The 6,958-nt window shown below is 34.3% G+C and overlaps 1 long non-coding RNA gene across 2 annotated transcripts; it reads right to left on the bottom strand.

Annotated features, from left to right (window-relative positions):
• On the bottom strand, window positions 1–5,578 carry LOC137810754 (uncharacterized). 2 transcript variants are annotated; one of them, XR_016518461.1, is made up of 3 exons: window positions 5,368–5,575; window positions 3,756–3,861; window positions 1–487 (listed from the first exon to the last, which is right to left on the bottom strand). It is a non-coding gene; the product is annotated as an uncharacterized LOC137810754 (long non-coding RNA). The 2 variants fall into 2 exon arrangements; XR_011080962.2 differs by lacking the exon at window positions 1–487 and having other exon boundaries at window positions 2,226–3,861; window positions 5,368–5,578.
• Between the last annotated feature and the right edge of the window lie 1,380 nt (window positions 5,579–6,958).

Raw genomic sequence — 6,958 nt, forward strand, 5'->3', positions numbered from 1 at the left:
TGTTCCAAACTTGCAATTCATTCATTCTTCATATTCAAAATTCCCTCACAATCTTCTTACTGCTATTTTTCTTATTTCCCTACTTCTATCACAACTTTTTATTACTCAATTTGGCAAGATCATAGGTTCATCACTGCTCATGTTCCAGGCTGTTTAATATCTTGTCAAGTAATATAAAGCAAATAACTTAAAAAACCAAAAATCAAACTATTCAAAGATGGGGGATGGATGCTATCTGTAACAATTACAGCTCGTTTTTTGCTTTTACCTTCTTTAAGTTGCTTTGCCATTCTTCTTTTGGTGTCTTTTGTGGTTTTGTGGTGGCCTTATTCAGTGAGTACTCATTGGTCCGTGATCGTCATGCTGAGCCTTATGGGGCACACTTTGGTTCACAACAATTTTACAAAGAGACTACACCTTTAAGACCAGTCTTCAGAATCCAGGAAAGCCTAAACGTGTAACATTTTCATCTTTGTTGTGCTGCATACTGTAAAAATGTTAATCATAGGAACTGGTTCCAACCAAAATGTTTAGATAGATAGTGCCACACATTTTATAACGGCAAATAGGTGTATCAAGAAGTTGCACTTGGCATTGTACATACCGTACCACATATCCTTTGTATTAATAGGACCCCACTATGCATTTTATTTATTTATTTCCCATTTTGGCAAAAGAATCTTAACAAATTAAACAATTTTGTACACTGAAATGCTAGATGACACGAAGAAAATAGAGAGAAGAAGGAAAGTATAAATTTAACAGGTGATGTCAAAGTAATTGATTAAGAGAACTTGTAAGTGTTAATGGTGTATTCAAAGTAATTGATCATTATAGTTCTCAAATGTTATTGTCTAAAGAGGAATGACATGAAATGATCAATTACTTTTTTTTTTACTCTTTAGACAGTAACACTTGAGAATATGATATTACACTGATATCCGTAAAACATGTACATTGACGTACGTGTAAAGAATTTTGGCATTTGGCATCCTCTAGGGATCAACGAAGGTGGTGATGTTATTGCGGCAAGATCAATAAACAAGACTTTTTTGGGACACAACAAGAGTGCAATTACTTTCATAATCTTTCTAATGAAATAGTTTACCCGCCAAAGAAAAGTGAGTCGTTTGGTTTGGACCCCTTAGAAACTAACCATGTAAGGATCCCAAAGTTACCACACAAACAATCTAAAATACTATCTTTTATTTGAAGATAAAGTGCTTGTGCTTCTCTCGATTTGATGGTCATGTACCACGGAAAGATAACCTTGTCTAACACAGACCATTCTCCCCAAGATTAGCATGTAACAACATGTTAGGCCTTTGGCATATCAATGTAATAAATAATCAGAAGAGAATAAAAAGCATATTCTCCTAAGGAGATGTGATTTGAAACGAGGTGACACTCTCAAAAGGCAGTTTCAAACCATAGGAAGAAAAATGAAAAATAGAAAGCAGCGAGTCATTTTAACTCTCACTTTAATAGTAAGAAAAGAAAAGAAAATCTAGAAAAGAGGAGATAAATTTCAATCCGCTGGTTGTTTCACTTGGACCATGACCAGTCACCCTTCTTCAGATTTAAGAATAAACCAAGGAATTTATGCTTTCGACAGTTCCTAGTTGCATGTGGTATTTTATGTTAAATAAAGTAAAATAAGAGAAAGGGAGAGAGTGAGAGAGGGAGGGCAAGAAATTTTGAAGGGACAAATAGTTTGGGAATCCATCTAATCTAAAAGTAGAACAAAGCATAAAGGTAACATTCAGCCCAAGAAATATAGTAGTGTTGTTTTTGTTACCTTGGGAAGTGAGCTTGGAATTCTAAAGTTACTTGGAGATCTTAGAGAAGTTAGAAAAGTACATAAAGCAAGAGTTTGTTTCTTTTGGGGACTGTTCTATTCCCCTATCTATTCTTTACATAACCTGCATGCACTGTTGCAATCTCCTGCTTCAGCCTGGCCCATTGTCACTGTTTTGGTCTTGCTAATTAAAGGAAATAATATTTAACATGGCCCTTTCTTAATAACAAAGGAATTGTAATTTACCATTAACCCCATATAAGACCAGAGTTTTATATGCTGAAAACCTGCACCTTTTTGCAAATTTATAATGCAGCTTGTTATGAGATAACATGCATTAAGCTGACATAATTAGATATTAAGATTCAACATATAAAATTAATATAATATAAACACGAAACAGAAATCCTAAATCAGAACAAAGGCATTAACATAAGTGGGTTTTTGTTGTTATAATAAAATACTATCATCCAATCATTGAGGTACTTCACTTGTATTGGTACACAAATTTAAAAGATATTTGCAACATATAGGCAAAAAGTATGCAAAAGAATTCAATAGATACATACAGAATGATAAATATTTTGAATTATCCAAGTACGCCAATACCAAGCTTAACACTGGAGAATGTAAGACCTATTTATCCATACACAAGTATAGCAGTATGATGTGGCAAGTTGGACAGAGTCCTGGCAACGGTGTATGGCTTCTTTTGGAGAAAAAAGCAGGCATATGATAGACATGTAGGGAAAGAAATGAAAAAAGAAATATACTTGGCCTCTCAAGGACATTGTCCCAACTCCCTTTATTCATCCTTGTCAGATTCTTCAATAACAGCCTTAATTAGCTAAGATTTCAGGCTTGTGATTCGAGATGAATCTAAAATTCCTGTAGGCCATCTCTGCTTTAAGCTTTAAAGTCCCCTCCAAATCTAGTATGACATATATAACAAGGTTATGTCTACAGGAATGGACCATAAGAACACAGATTAGGGGAGAGCTGCTTATTCTCCTGTCACTCTAAACAGAAAGAGCACACCATCTATCTATTCTTCTTGTTTCAGAGTGAAGAGAATATGGTGTTTCATCCTTCTAGAAAAATCATTCTTCTTCTCTTTGTGGGTTTCTTAATATCAATTCAACCAGAGAATGTGTTAGGCCTGAGAAGTTCAGAAATTGCACTAAGACACAGCCAAAAAGACCAAAGGATATTGTTGCAGAATCAACACGCTACGAAGACTACAGAGGAATTATTGAACACAGAGAAGAATTCAGCAAATGGCAACAAACGGCTTGGTCCCACAGAGAAGATTTCAGCCAATTTCAACCATGAGTTTGATCCAAGTCAGTCCAGCAAAAGAAGAGTGCCAAGGGGATCAGATCCTATCCACAACAGGACTTAAGAAATTCATCTTGTTCCTTTGACTACGAAAGAAAGCAACACTAAGCTGACATCTAAGAGAGCAACAACACTTGGAAGCTTGAAAACGAAGAGCAGGTTAGAAATATGGTCGAACTGTACCTACATTCTGAAAATATCTTCACAACAGTTGTTTGGTTTTCCCCTTCTTTTCAATCTAGTTTTTAAGAGTTTTGTCAAAGAGAGGCATGTATTTTGTACAGTCAAGCTACTGCATAATTTTTATAGATAGCAATTCAGTGAAGCAGCATCATCCAAAACGTTAGTATAGATGATAATCCGAGCTCCTCCAATCCAACAGAAAAATGTTTTCTTTTAGTTTCGTCCAGTGAAATGAAATACCCATATGCACTAGTATTACAGTTTCAGCAAGATTACAGTGAAATTCTTTTGTAATGCTGTCGTGTTTTAGAAGTATTTCAAGTCTAATGATCTTTCTCATCTTCATTTTTTCGATCCAACAGACAACAAGTCTTGTTCCTTAACCAACAAAAGTAAAGTTTATGAGCCATATTATACATAACAGAGCTCTGGACACCTGTATTGTCTCATCATGTCATGTAGAGAAGTACTGGATGGAAATTTGTCCCACAGTCTTTCTTTTATTTTGCCTGTTTCTTGCGATTGTGGAGTGCATGTGTTTGCTGAACAAGAAAAATGGTTTGCTAAGAAAAATTGAAAGAAGAATACCGGTAATATTATCAAACAAAAATAAGTCATTCATATAAAAAGATGATAAATTCGTTCGTACGCCAGAGGACAAGTAGCTTGCCAAAAGCAAGGTGTTGTTACTTATTAAGTGTCAACCCATCAAGGCATCATTTTTTTTTTCAAAATATGATGAATAGTTTCAGTTTCGTAATACTTCATTTGCTTTAAAATCAAAATGGAATACTAAAATATCATCCAACATGAAGTCATTCCTCTTGTTGATCATCAAAGTCACTACAAAACCTCTAATAGTAGCATACGCAACATGCAAACTTAAGAAAGTGATGCTTCAACATTCACCGAGTGTACAATGTGGGGAAGAGTGAGAACCAAGAATTGAAAGTTAATATCCTTTTCATAATTAACATACACTAAGATTCTTGATGAATGTTCCTGAGATGTGACAGATTGTAATGACTAATGCGGATGTGAACAGTATTGGTGTCAAAAGCATAACATTGGGATTGAAGTATGGTCAGCCTATATCAGATAACGGTTAGGAAGCATGATTGAACTAAAAGTTCTATGTGAGTGAGTACTATTTTTCACCTATTCAGGCTAAAGCAGAATCTACTTATATATTGTATTTCTTCCAAATCTTTCTGGTTCCTTAGCCCCAATCCGTATAGAGGCTAGACTGAAGAACTATCCAATACTGTATGATCCAAAGCAGCAAAATACAACTGATACGTATTTGCTTGTACACAGATTTCTCGGGTTGCACCCATGCATCATGATATTTTCTTCATCCCAGTTGTTCATTGGTTCCTGTAACTGTATAAATACAGTTAAAAGGTTGATGGGTAGAATAATAATCTTATTGAAATAGTTGTTGGAACCACAAGCAGAGTGGCAACATCCGATTTTAACAAGGAAATTGTTCTTAGTAAATTCAGACAGAGGAGCGTGTTCACTGTGCAGCTGTTTTTGATTGTGATGGTAAAATTTAAGCTCTGGCTAGAGAAATTAGAATCTAGATAGCCTTTTTAACGAGCGACTTGCATGTGTAATGCCATTACTTCATATCTCCAATTTGCAACAGTTATAAAAATCGCCATTATTCAAAAGTAGCAACATATAGTTCCCATAATTGCATATAATACCCCATCAACAACCCTTTATTTCTTGCAATCTCTAAGTGAAGTAAATTTGGGAATATTGAATTTCTAATTTTCCCAAACCTTCATTTCTAACAATATCTGTAAGTGAAGTGAATTTATTTCCTCTTTCTCTTGATGGAGTCCTCACATTTGCAGCGTGAGGAAGATGTGCAGGAACCAAGTTTTGTAAATATAATAATCGAATCAAAGCATCCCAATATCATAGATTTTGAAAAAGTCGAAATAGAATAAAACAATTTTACAGAGAAGATTCAGCAGAGGATAATGGAGGTAAAACAAATTTTACACTGAAAACAAATAAAAAAATGGAAGTAATACCAAGATGCAGATAGCAACTTCAGAGTTTATCTTCCATACATTCATTCCATCATCCATCACCAGCTCGAAAAGTTCTATGTTTCCAGCTAAGGAATCTCGAACCAGAAGATAACTAAAACGTCGCCGTTAGTTCCGTGAAAATCAATGGGCCAATATTAGTGTCAACCCATTAAAGGAATTGGGCTTGCTTTATTGATATTGAACTACTCCAAGCCCCGTAGGAGATTGTAATGAAAATGTCGAGGATGCTTCTTATTATACCCTATAGATAGGTTCTTCTGGTATCCTCTAAATTTTGTAATTCTAAAAATACTTCTCTATAAAAAAGTTAAAAAAGTTTGAAGTGTTATATAAATTCTAAATTATATAATCTGAAAATCTTTCTGATCTAGGATTAACTTATGGATTATGTAATTTGGAATATGTTTTTTCAAAAAATGTATTTTGGATTACATAATCCAGAAACTAATCCTAGATCCGGAAAAGATTTATGGATTATGTAATCCGAATTTCAATTTTTGAAAAAACACATTCTAGATTACATAATGATGACAGAGCTCCCAGTCACGAGTTCTACTAGACAAGAATCAAAATATTCCAAGGAGAATGGAACTCAGTAGAGACTATCAGAGGAACATTCTTAGGACTCCAAGAAGAATGGAACTCAACAGAAACTTTCAGATAAACATTCCTACATATCTTAGATCTTGTTCCAGTTATTAAATATTAGAATAAAATTTCATTTATTGTAAAATAATGTTGACCTACACAGTTAGGTCAAGTAGTGTAGAAATTTGGTTTATATTTGCCTTTAACTAGATTAGGTTTAGGGGTTTTAAACCTACCTAGGGTTTAATTGGGCTCAATTATGATCTAGAAGGTGAACATGAAACACAACCTTCTCATGGCAAGTGTGACTTGCTTTGGCTCCACTTTTTGAAACATTTTGAATTTGAATGAACCTCCATTTTGCTTGTAGCTTGGTCGTTCTCTTTACCTATAAAAGGAGGTGCTTTACTCTTCAAAGTTAAGATCAATAATATTAGAGTTATGCTGCCCAAATGCAAACTTATAACTCTCCTTGTCTTGCCTCTCTTTAGGTTAGACACCTTTTTTTATCTCCTCTCCCTCTCCAAGTGATTAGGCCTCACCTGTCACTCTTCAAGACACCTCATGACACTCCAAGCTCCATGAGAACTCTTTGAGTTATTCCTTGACTTCACTCATTCATTGCTTCTGCCTTCCTTTACAAGACAACCGGTTCTAGTTTTCACAACATGAAGAAGGAACTCCATCATTTGGTATCAAGAGCTATGGTTCAAACAAGGTGTAGTGAGTTCTTCTTTTTCTAAATTATTTTTTGAATTTCCATGTTGTCTACATCACTTTTTAATTGTCTTAAGTTGATTTTAATCTTGTTTTACCATTTATTTTGTGCCTATTTGAGGTTTAATCAGTTTAATTTTCAAATTCTATGTTGAACCTTTCATATCTTGAGTTTAGGAATTCAATTATGCAATTCGTTTATGTGCTTTTATTTTTAATTGAGTCTTGATTGTATATTTATTTTTTAAATGATATAATTGTGTTT

Source organism: Phaseolus vulgaris, chromosome 2 (genome assembly GCF_051622355.1).
Source record: "Phaseolus vulgaris cultivar YP4 chromosome 2, ASM5162235v1, whole genome shotgun sequence".
In the NCBI taxonomy this organism is placed as follows: domain Eukaryota; kingdom Viridiplantae; phylum Streptophyta; class Magnoliopsida; order Fabales; family Fabaceae; genus Phaseolus; species Phaseolus vulgaris.